Source organism: Mastomys coucha, unplaced genomic scaffold (assembly GCF_008632895.1).
Source record: "Mastomys coucha isolate ucsf_1 unplaced genomic scaffold, UCSF_Mcou_1 pScaffold9, whole genome shotgun sequence".
NCBI lineage: Eukaryota > Metazoa > Chordata > Mammalia > Rodentia > Muridae > Mastomys > Mastomys coucha.
The window spans coordinates 37,051,423-37,063,565 of record NW_022196915.1 but is presented as its reverse complement, the minus strand read 5'-3'; the positions used below and the strand labels follow the sequence as shown (position 1 = coordinate 37,063,565).

Genomic DNA, 12,143 nt, shown 5'->3' with positions numbered 1-12,143 from the left:
CTAGGATTAAAGGCGTGCGCCACCACCGCCCGGCTCTCTTCTCTTCTTTACTTTCTCTTCTCTTCTTTACTTTCTCCTCTTCCCTTCCCCTTCTCCTTGCTGGCCACGTGGAGATGGCGGGTCCCTACTTTCCTATCTCTTCTCTCTCCTTTCTATGATAAAACATCTTACAAATAAGCATTGCCTCCTTTCGGCTAGACCCGAAAGGGGTCTAGACCGTGTGGGCCTGGCGCTTGCAGCCAGACCAGACTGAGAACTCTTATGCCCCTGCTCACACCTGCCAATACCCGAACCACCAATACCCGAACCACCGGGGAGCCGCTTCCTGCCCACCTTTCCCTTTTGCCTCAGGGCGGACTGAGCTGCTCTGGGGCCCCAAATTCGTTCTCAGCTCCTCCACGTTGTCCAGCCTGAATGCCCAAGGAGCTAGAACCTGTGACTCAGCTGTTCTCCGCTCTCTGGAGACTAGGATGCAGACGCCTGTCCTGTGGCAGATGCTAACAGATACTCAAGTCCGAGCCTCAGAGTATTGGATCTCTGGCAGGACTCTCTAGTCATCCTTGCCAATCCCTTTCCTATCTGCACTGCCCAGCGGCACCCGGTGCCTGGCGTGGCGCTGCCATGGTGGTGCAGCGGAGCTTGGTGCCCGGTTTACCACCTGCAGTGTCATGGCTGTGCCCAACAATCAGCTGTAGGAATTCTCTGGTAGAATTTTGGCCATCATTTATATATACTATATCATCTGAGAATTGCCATACCTTGACTTTTTCCTTTAAAATTCATATCTCCTTGCTCTCCTTTTGTTGTCTTATTGCTCTGGCTAGAAGACAACCACTATATTGAGAAACTAGGGAGAGAGTGGGCAGCCTTGTTTAGTCTCTGATTTTAGTGGGGTTGCTTCAAGTTTCTCGTTATTTAATTTGATAGTTGCTGTTGTTTTGGTGTATGTTGCTTTTATTATAGATATGTGCTATGAATTCCTGATCTCTCCAAGACTTTTAACATGAAGAGGTATATTTTGCCAAAGGCTTAAATGATCATGTGACTTTTTCTTGAGTTTATTTATATAGTAAATGGATTTTTGTATATTGAACCATTTCTGCAATCCAAGGATGAATGATACTTGTTTGTGGCTAATGGTGTTTTTGATGTGTTCCTGAATTCAGTTTGCAAGAATTTTATTGAGTATTTTTTGCATTGATATTCCTAAGAGAAATTCACAGGCCAAATTGGTCTGAAGTTCTCTTTCTTTGTTTGGCATTTGCATGGTTTAGGTATCAGACTAGCTGTGGCTTCATAGAATGAATTGGGTAGTGTTTCTTCTGTTTCTACTTTGTGGAATAGTTTGAAGAGTATTGGTATTAGATCTTCTTTGAAGGTCTGAAAGAATTCTGCCCTAAACCCATCTGGTCCTGGATTTTTTTTTGGTTGGGAGACTTTTAATGACTGATTCTATTTCTTTAAGGGTTACAGGACTGTTTAGATGATTTATCTGATCTTGGTTTAATTTAGGTATTTGGTATCTGTCTAGAAAATTGTCCATTTCATCCAGATTTTCCAGCTTTGTTGAGTATAGGCTTTTGCAGTAGGATCTGCTGATTTTTAAAATTTCCTCAGTTTCTGATGTTATATCTCCGTTTTCTGATCTTGTTAATTAGGGTAATGTCTCTGTGCCCTCTGGTTAGTCTGGCTAAGGGTTCATCTATTTTGTTGATTTTCTCAAAGAACCAGCTCCTGGTTTGGTTGATTCTTTGTATAGTTCTTTTTGTTTCTACCTGGTTGATTTCAGCCCTGAGTTTGATTATTTCCAGCCCTCTACTCCTCTTGTGTAAATTTGCTTCTTTTTGTTCTAGAGCTTTCAGGTGTGCTGTCAAATTGCTGGTGTGTGTTCTTTCCAGTTTCTTTTTAGAGGCACTCAGAGCTATGAGTTTTTCTCTTAGCACTGCTTTCATCGTGTCTCATAAGTTTGGGTATGTTGTGCCTTCATTTTCATTACATTCTAAAAAGTCTTTAATTTCTTTCTTTATTTTTGCCTTGACCAAGTTATCATTGAGTAGAACATTGTTCAGCATCCATTTGAATATGGGCTTTCTGTTCTTTTTGTTGCTATTGAAGACTAACTAGCCTTTGTCCATGGTGATCTGATAGGATGCATGGAATTATGTCAATTTTCTGGTATCTTTTGAGGCCTGTTTTTTTAAAAATTTATTTATTTATTTATTTGTTTATTTTTGTTTTTTAATTAAATATTTTCCTTATTTACATGTCAAATTATATCTCCTTTCCCAGTTTCACCTCAGAAAAAAATAAAATAAAATAAAAAATCCCCCCTGTTCCCTTCCCCCTCCCCCTGCTCACCACCCCACCCTCTCCTGCTTCTTGGCCCTGGCATTCTCCTATACTGGGGCATAGAACCTTCACAGGACCAAGAGTCTCTCCTCCCATTGATGACCCACTAGGCCATCCTCTGCTACATATGTAGCTGGACCCATGAGTCCCACCCTGTGTACTTTTTGGTTGGTGGTTTAGTCCCTGGAAGCTCTGAGGGTACTAGTTAGTTCATATTGTTGTTCCTCCTAAGGGGCTGTAAACACCTTTTCTGAAGTTGTTTATCAGGTTTAGGAGTTCTCTGTTGGAATATGTGGGGTCACTTAAGTATACTATTATATAATCTGCAAATAGTGATATTTTTGACTTGTTCCTTTCCAGTTTGTATCCCTTTGATTTCCTTTTGTTGTCTAATTGTTCTGGCTAGGATTTCAAGTACAATATTGAACAGATAGGGAGAGAGTGGACAGCCTTGTCTAGTCCCTGATTTTAGTGGGATTGCTTCAAGTTTCTCTCCATTTAGTCTGATGTTGGCTACTGGTTTGCTGTATATTACTTTTACTATGTTTAGGTGTGGGCCTTGAATTCCTGATCTTTCCAAGACTTTTACCATGAAAGTGTGTTGAATTTTGTCCAATGCTTTCTCAGCATCTAATGAAATGATCATTTGTTTTTTTCTTTGAGTTTTTTTATATAGTGAATTATGTTGATGGATTTCCATATATTGAACCATCCCTGCATCCCTGGGATGAAGCCTACTTGATCATGATGGATGATTGTTTTGATGTGTTTTTGGATTCAGTTTGCAAGAATTTTATTGAGTATTTTTGCATTGATATTCATAAGGGAAATTGGTCTGAAGTTTTCTTTCTTTGTTAGGTCTTTGTGTGGTTTAGGTGTCAGAGTAATTGTGGCTTCATAGAATAAATTGGGTAGAGTACCTTCTGTTCCTATTTTGTGGAATAGTTTGAGGAGTATTGGTATTAGGTCTTCTTTGAAAGTCTAATAAAACTCTGTACTGAACCCATCTGGTCCTGGGCTTATTTTGGTTGGGAGACTATTAATGACTATTTCTATTTCCTTAGGGGATATGGGACTGTTTAAATCATTTTTCTGATCTTCATTCAACTTTGTTACCTGATATATGTGTAGAAAATTTCCCATTTTATCCAGGTTTTCCAGTTTTGTTGAGTATAGGCTTTTGTAGTAGGAACTCATGATTTTTTTGAATCTCCTCAGTTTCTGTTATTTTGTCTCCTTTTTGATTTCTGATCTTGTTAATTAGGATAATGTCTCTGTGCCCTTTAATCAGTCTGGCTAAGGGTTTGTCTATTTTGTTGATTTTCTCAAAGAACCAGTTCCTGTTTTTGTTCATTCTTTTTGAGGACTGTTTTGTGACTGAGTATATGGTCAATTTTAGAGATGGTACCATGAGGTGCTAAGAAAAAGGTATCTTCTTTTGTTTTAGGATGAAATGTTCTATAGCCATCTGTTAAATCTATTTGGTCTGTAACTTCTGTTAGTTTCAATTTGTCTCTGTTTAAGTTGTGTTTCCATGATCTGTCCATTGATGAGAGTGGGGTGTTCAAGTCACCTACTATTATTGTGTGAGATGGATGTAATGTGTGCTTTTAGCTTTAGTAAAGTTTTTTTATGAATGTGTATGCTCTAATATTTGGAGCAGAGATGTTCAGAATTGAGAGTTCTTCTTGGTAGATTTTTCCTTTGATGAGTATGTAGTGTCCTTTCTCATCCTTTTTGATAAACTTTGGTTGAAAGTAGATTTTGTTTAATATTAGAATGACTACTCCAGCTTGTTTCTTGGGATCATTTTCTTGGAAAATTGCTTTCCAGCCCTTTATTCTGAGGTAGTGTCTGTCTATGAGACTGAGGTATGTTTCCTGTATGCAGCAAAATTCTTGGTCCTGTTTAAGTATCCAGTCTGTTATTCTATGTCTCTTTATTGGGTAATTGAGTCCATTGATGTTAAGAGATATTAAGGAAAAGTGATTTTTGCTTCCTGTTATTTTTCTTGTTAGATGTGGACTTATGTGTTTATATTCTTTTGGGTTTGTTGAAAGAAGATTACTTTTTTGCTTTTTCTAAGGTGTAGTTTCCCTCCTTGTGTTGGAGTTTTCCAACTATTATCCTTTGTAGGGCTGGATACTGTGTAAATTTCATCTTGTCATGGAATATCTTGGTTTCTCCATCTATGGTGATTGAGATGGTTGCTGGGTATAGTAGCCTGGGCTGGCATTTGTGGTCTCTTAGGGTCTGTATGACTACAGGCCAGGATCTTCTGGCTTTTATAGTCTCTGGTGAGAAGTCTGGTCTAATTCTTATAGGTCTGCCTTTATGTTACTTGGACCTTTTTCCCTTACTGCTTTTAATATTCTTTCTTTGTTTTGTTCATCTGGTGTTTTGATTATTATGTGATGGGAGGAGGTTCTTTTCTGGTCCAATCTATCTGGAGTTCCATAGGCTTCCTTTATGTTTATGGTTATCTCTCTCTTTAGGTTAAGGAAATTTTCATCTATAATTTTGTTGAAGATATTTACTTTCCCTTTAAGTTAGGTATCTTCACTCTCTTCTATACTTATCTTTAGGTTTGGTCTTCTCATTGTGTCCTGGATTTCCTGGATGTTTTGGGTTAGGATCTTTTTGCATTTTGCATTTTCTTTGACTGCTGTGTCAATGTTTTCTATGGTATTTTCTGAATCTGAGATTCTCTCTTTTATTTCTTGTATTCTGTTGGTGATATGTTCATCTATGACTCCTGATCTCTTTTCTAGGCGTTGTAGCTTCAGGGTTGTCTCCCTTTGTGATTTCTTTTCTGATTCATTTTCTATCTTTAGATCTTGGATAGTTCTATTCAATACCTTACCTGCTTAATTGTATTTTTCTGTAATTCTTTAAGGAATTTTTGTGTTACCTCTTTAATGGTTTCTAGCTGTTTACCCATGTTCTCTTCTATTTCTTTAAGGGAATGATATGCCCTTCTTAAAGTCCTCTATCATCATCGTGAATCTGACTTTATATCAGAGTCTTGCTTTTCTGTTGTGTTGGGGTATCCAGGGCTCACTGTGGTGGGAGAGCTTGGTTCTGATGATGCCAAGTAGCCTTGGATTCTGTTGCTTATGATTTTGGCCTCTTGCCATCTGGTTATCTCTGGTGTTAGCTGGTCTTCCTGTCTCTGACTGTGGCTTGTCCCTCCTGCAAGCCTTTGTGTTTGTACTCCTGGAGACTAGCTCTTTCCTGGAGGAATTTGGTAATGGAGAGCTGTGGCATAGTGTCAGCTTTGGGATGCTGATGGAAACAGGAAGGATCCTGTCCCAGGCTGTTCCTTGCTTCCTGTGTCCTGATGGCTCTGGGCAGGTCCCTCTTTGGCCAGGAATTTGAAGAGAAGTGGTGGTCTTATCTGTGTTCATAGGTGTGTCTGCACTCCTAGGAGACCACCTCTTTCTTGATGGTATTTGTATATGGAGTGCTATGGCACAGGATTAGCTCCCTACATAGATGGAAACTGAAAGGATCCTGTCCTAGGCTGCTCCTTGGTTCCTGTGTCCTGAGGGTTCTGGGGTGGGGGGCGTCTCTATGAGTAGAAGTGGTGGGCTTACCTATGCTCACAGGTGTGTCTGCAGTCCTGGGAGACCAGCTTTCTCCCTGTGGTATTTAGGTATGTAGTGCTGTGGCACAGGATCAGCTGTGGGTGCAGACCTGTTGTGAGGTTTTTTAATGACTGCTTCTATTTCTTTAGGGGTTATGGGGTTATGGGACTGTTTAAATAGTTTACCTGATCTTGATTTAACTTTGGTATGTGATATCTGCCTAGAAAATCATCTATGACATCGAGATTTTCCAGTTTTGTTGAGTATAAGCTTTTGAAATAAGATCTAATGATTTTTTTAAATTCCCTGTTTCTGTTATTATCTCTCCATTTTCTTTCTTTTTTCTTTTGCTTTAGGCATGGATTTTATTTATCTTTATTCTGAAACATGACTAACCTCAGAAAGTAGAAGTTATAAACTCATAAATGTATGTATACACACACACACACACACACACACACACACATACATATGTATTTGTACATATACTTATATCTTTACTAGTTTAAGACCAGGGTTGCTACTGTACACACATTTGGGGCCAATCTGATGAGAGTACCTTTCAGCCCAAGGAACTGAGTAATTTCTTAAAATAAAAACCAAACCAAAAATGAACAGATGAGGCTAAGGATATGGCTCACTTAGTGGAATGCTTGCCTGGCAGACACAAGGCCCACATTAACAGAGGGCCATGGTACAGACCTATAATCCCAATAGTAGAGACAGGAAGATCAAGACCTGATCAAGGTCTCCAGTTACATGTTTGCAGCTAGTCTGGGATATATGAGCCCCAGTCTCAAAAACAAAAACCAGATGCTAAAAATGTCTTTCCTCTTGCTTTGAACAAACATGCCAGAACCCAGAATGCACTGTGGTGCTGTTCAGATACTCCCAAGTGGCCTTTATTTCACAAAACTATTCCCACTAAAATTATTTTATATGTCACTTTGACTGGGATGCTAATTCTTTGAAAAATAACTGGTAAATTCACAAATAATCCTTTAAAGTTACTCTCCTGACTCAAGGCTGCCCAGGTTGAACAGCATAATGCCTTACATTTGTCTGGTGAATTCTCAGTACTTCTGTGTTAACCTTAGCTTAGCCTCACATGAGATATATGCACCACAGGGCTCCTGAATCAATCTGCTGACCTGGGCAGAAGTGTTATTGACAGGCCAGTCTCTGAAGCCTTCCTCCACAATGGCATCTACTCCCCCTGTGAAGGACATGCAAAGAGACTTTTAGGAAATAAAAAATAGGGTGCCTCATTTCCATCTGTCAGTCATTCCTAATTCTTATTACTTTAACAAATTACAAGCACAGTGACTTCCTGTGGTTTTACTGTCTGACTGCTGTTGGTCAGAACTCATTGGTTTCTCTGGGCTAGGTCAAGGTGTCACGGCCTCTAAGTTCTTTTGTAGACACTGGTGGAAAGAGATGCTGCATGGCTTCTGAAGGCTGCCTGTGCTCTTGGCTTGTGTCCTTTTCTTTCCCAGGTGGCTGTGGTGTCTTCCAAGTCTCTTCCATACTAATTCTTCTGCTGCATATGAGTTAGGGAATTTTGTGAAGATAAGAACCTACTCAGATGCAGGGTCCCCAGTGAAGGAATTAGAGAAAAGACCAATGGAGCTGAGGGGTTTGTAGCCCCTTAGGACGAACAACATGAACTAACTAGTACCCTCGGAGCTCCCAGGGTCTCAACCACCAACCAAGGACTGCACATAGAGGGGTCTGATTGTTCAAGCAGCATGTGTATGGTAGAGGATTGCAAAATCGATCATCAATAGGAAGAGAGGACCTCGGCCCTGTGAAGGTTCTGTGCCCCAGTGTAGGGGAATGCCAGGGCCAGAAAATGGGAGAGGGCGGGGTGGCAGGCATGGGGAGGGGGGAGGCAACAGGGGTTTGTTTTTGTTTGTTTTTTTGTTTTTTTGGAGGGGAAACTGGGAATGGAGAAATTCGCATATAAATAAAGAAATAAAAAAAAAAAAGAACCTACTCAGAAAATTAAGGATCTTATTTCAAATTTATCTGATAGCCAGTGGTGGCTTGAAGCCAGGCAGTTGTGATGCATACCTTTAATCCCAGCTCTCCAGAGGCAGAGACAGGTGAATCTCTGTGAATTTTAAGGCTAGCCTGGTCTTCAGGGCTACACAAAGAAACCCTGTCTCAAAAAAACCCAATCATCGTCGTTGTCGTCGTCGTCGTCGTCGTCGTCGTCGTCGTCGTCGTCGTCGTCATCATCATTGTCATCATCATCATCATGGGATTAGTGACTTTAATTTCCCTTCTGCTGGGTGTGTGTATCATGCCTGCCATAACCCAAGTAGTACTAAGAGCAGGGGACAACTGTGTCTAACTGAGAGAGACTTTTGACAGGTTAATTTGGCTATACATGGTAGCCTCAAGGCAGGGCCTCATGGGTCCAAGTGGATATAGTACAGAAATCAGCTGAAGAACAAAGTGGTAGAAACCATGAGATTTTGGTGACTGTTGGACAAGGATTTTGCTAGAGTGCCACGAAGCTGGTAAGAAATGTCAGAGAGAGAAACAGTAAAGTTCAAGGCTGTGTTGGATCACTGACCCCCACCCCCAGTGCCTTGGAGATAGACTACACCAGGTAGAAGATTGTAGGGTTCTGGGGAGGGTACAATACATGGAAAAGGGGTAAGGGGTGGGGTCAAGCCATTGCCAGTAGGACTGGAGCCTGGTTAACAGAAACACAGGCATTAAGTGCCCCACACTTGTGAGAAGCAGAGACTAGGCTGAACTCACTCTGAGGATGCCCTACCACTGCCTTTGCTTACAGACTTTAGTTTTTTACTTAGAGAAAGGTGAGCAAGTGGAGCACCTAAGTCAGTGCTGAGGTACCAAGCTACAAAATTAAGTCCCTCAGCACTGAGGTATGTGTAACAGCTAAGAAAAAGATCTAGCTCTCACACCTTGATGACAGTTTCCAAGGCATATGTGACATAAGACAGAAAACCATCTACTGTTAATGATATGGCAATGTGCAAGTTTTTGATGAGTTAAGGCATGCTCAGAGTGGAGTGTGACCTCTGAGGAAGACAAACTACTGGAGTTATGCAGCTGGTTCCCAGGGTTCGCCAAGGCCAGGAGAGGTTTGTCTCGAAGTTGACTCAAATGCAGAATCCTGTCATCTGAGATTGGAGGTGGTCTTCTTTTCTGAATCTTGAGGTTAAATCTATAAAAGGCCAAGTTGAACCCAGGAAAGTGATGTAAACAAGTCTTTGCAATATGGCCTATGTCCACAGGTCAGGGAACAGGGAATGGGGGGAGGCAGTTGCCTCAGTCACAGCATCACCTCTGCTGCCCATTTGGCAGTACTGCACACTTCACCTTTTCCCTAGCTGGCCTGAGGGGCATCTCCTTACCAAGGAGGGGGGGGTGATACAGGAACAACTACAGAGTTGAATGAAGCCATCAAAGATTTTCTGAAGGACTGACAGAAGTTTCCTTTGTTATAGAGAGGGTTTTCGCCCATCTCTGGAATGCCTGGAATTATCTCTCATCTTCCTTGCAGCATGAAGACACCAACACTGACAATGGTGCTGGAAGGGTGAATGAACATCCTGGCCAAGTGCAGCATCAATCCCTTCACCAACAACACCCCTATCCCTATCCCCATCCAGTGTTTCTGCCTGTGAGAGATCAGGCCAAGACATAGGAAAATATCCTTATCTGAACCTTGATACCAGACTGCCAAAAGCTGGTGGAAGAGAAAATCATGTCAGATGGGTCTCTGTATCTGGACCTCCATGAAGATTGCTATGTTTTTTGGGGGGGGGAAGGGGGAGAACGGGGATGGGTATGGTGCTTGCAACAGACAAAGTATCTTATTCTCCACTGCTTATGTTTGATTTTGATTTCATCACACAAGTGTCCAAGGTCTTCTGTCTAGTGAACACAAACACAGAACATGCTGCTGAGAATCTGTCATGGGTCCATACACAGGATTACCTACTGTCCAAAATTCCTTGAGATCCAGCCAATACAACAACATCAAATCCAAGCATAGCAGTCAGATGGAATGACAACAGCTGAAAAGAAGCCAGCTCAGAGATATATTGGCTACAGAGGGGAAGCTCAACCATATCTGCCAGGGGCACCACACCCACCTCCTGATAAGGGAGAAGGAAAACAAAGCCATGGCCCCTGTGGAAGTCATGGCATAACATTTGCTTTCTCCACTGATCATTGAGTGAATCTGGGTGATGTACTCTTGATGGCACTTAACAGAAGGTGACCCTGGGCCATTTTATTACTTTATCCCTGCACTTGATAGAGATGAGAACAGCATCCATTCCATAACTAGGTTTAAGTATATCAATGCAAGGAAAACAATTTAGTCAGGACCCTCCAAGTGTCAACAACTGCTAGCTACTATTAAAATACTGTCACCCAAGGAGGTGGAATGTTTAACACAGAAAATAGGAGGCTTTAGCAGTTAATATTGGTGCACAATAAGTGCAGGTGACTATTTCAAGTCAACTTGTTGGGTGCAAAACTGATCAAGAAATGCAGTTTGAAGAACAGGACAATGAAATTTAATTTTGCAACTTGATAGACTTGGAGGTGTTCTGGTCAATGTAGAAGACTTTGCGGCCTCAGAGTTAAAGCCCAGGACAGCCCCATGGGCTGTACTTCCAGCTCATAGCCCAGTCATAGGCCTGCTGCAGGCTCTGCTGGAGCATTTCTGAAGAATTCTTGTCCAGAAGTCTTGTTGGACCTGACAGCCATGCTGGGAGGGCGGCTGAATGACAGAGAAAGATGCTAAAGCCACCCATAAGCTTCAAGAATTTTAGCTTCTGTTTTTCATTTTCAAAGCTGGCAGTGTCCCACTGTCCAAACTTAGTTCTCGTCCACTTTTTGGGTTCTGAAACCTCTGTCTTGCTTGACTCACGATCAATCTCTTCTTGCAAGGCATTCCATGTCACCTGACCTATGCAGGTCTCATCCGTGTTGCCTTTTTTTCCAGTACTACCTCCAAGTCTGTGTCTGACTCCTCTTTCTCCTCCTGCCAAGGGGTCTTCCTTTACTCTGCTCTCTTTCCTCTTCTCCTTTTTCTTCCTTTTCACCGTCAGCCCTTCACCAACTGGCTGTTCCACTTTCTTCTTGGATTTTACTTTCTTCTTCCCAGGGGCCTTGAGGCTGTCTATTGGGATGAACTCCAAAGCTTCACTTCTGACTGACTTCTTACTCCCTTTCTTCAGGCTGTTCTCCATGGAGATTCTGGAGTTGACCAGGGGGATGTTTCCCTCCTTCTTCTTTTCCTTCATACTGTGATCTCTGGGGCTCCCCTCCTTCCTTTTCTGCCTCAAGGTTGCCTGTTCCTCAGCCTCTGCCTTCTCTAAGCATGAGCACAGAGCATCTCCAGCCTCATAGAGCCAAGAGTCCTGGGGAGGAAAGGCTTCCATGTCAGGAAACTTTTTTTCCTTCCTGTGTGTTTTGGACTTCCTACCAGCTTTGCTTACCTCCTTGGCATGCTTGTGGTCTGGGGAGGTCTTCAGCCCTGAGCCTTGGGAGGCAGCCTTTGATAAGGACTTCCACCTCTTCTTTTTCTTCTCTCTGATGAGGCCTTCTGCTGACTGCTCAAGGACCTGCCTTCTTGGGTTTGGTGACTTTTTCTGTCTTGCTTGTGTAGGCTCAGTCCCCAGGTACTCCTCTAAGAAAGTGCTACAGGACTTTTTTTTCTTCTTTTTCTTGCTCAGTGACATCCTGGAGATCTGCACCTCACCCACATTGTTAGAAGGGGATATGGCTCTTGGAGGAGAAACATCTATAAAATAATCATTGCTGTTTAAGACTGAGTATTGAGTCTCTGGTTCTGAGACATTTGCAACCACCCTCTTTTTCTTCTTCTTTCTCTTCTTCTCTGGGAGTTGTGGGCCCAGGTCTACTTTCTGAGTCTTGCTGACCATTACTGATCTACTAGCAGGCCAAGCTTCCCCACATGAGCAGCCTTCGCCTTATCTCTCCATTTCCCTTTCTGATTTTGTTAATTTGGATACTGTTTCTGTGTCCTTTAGTTTGTTTAGAGGTTTATCTATCTTGTTGATTTTCTCAAAGAACCAGCTCTTGGTATTGTTGGTTCTTTTTTTTTTTTTTTTTTTTTTTTTTTTTTTTCTAATTGGTTGCTTTTAGCCTTCATTTTGGCTATTTCCTGCCATCTACTCCTCTTGGGTGTGT

The 12,143-nt window shown here is 41.9% G+C and overlaps 1 pseudogene; it reads right to left on the bottom strand.

Moving 5' to 3' along the window:
- Nucleotides 1-10,501: 10,501 nt before the first annotated feature.
- LOC116084934 lies at nt 10,502-11,911 on the bottom strand (annotated as a pseudogene).
- Nucleotides 11,912-12,143: the final 232 nt, after the last annotated feature.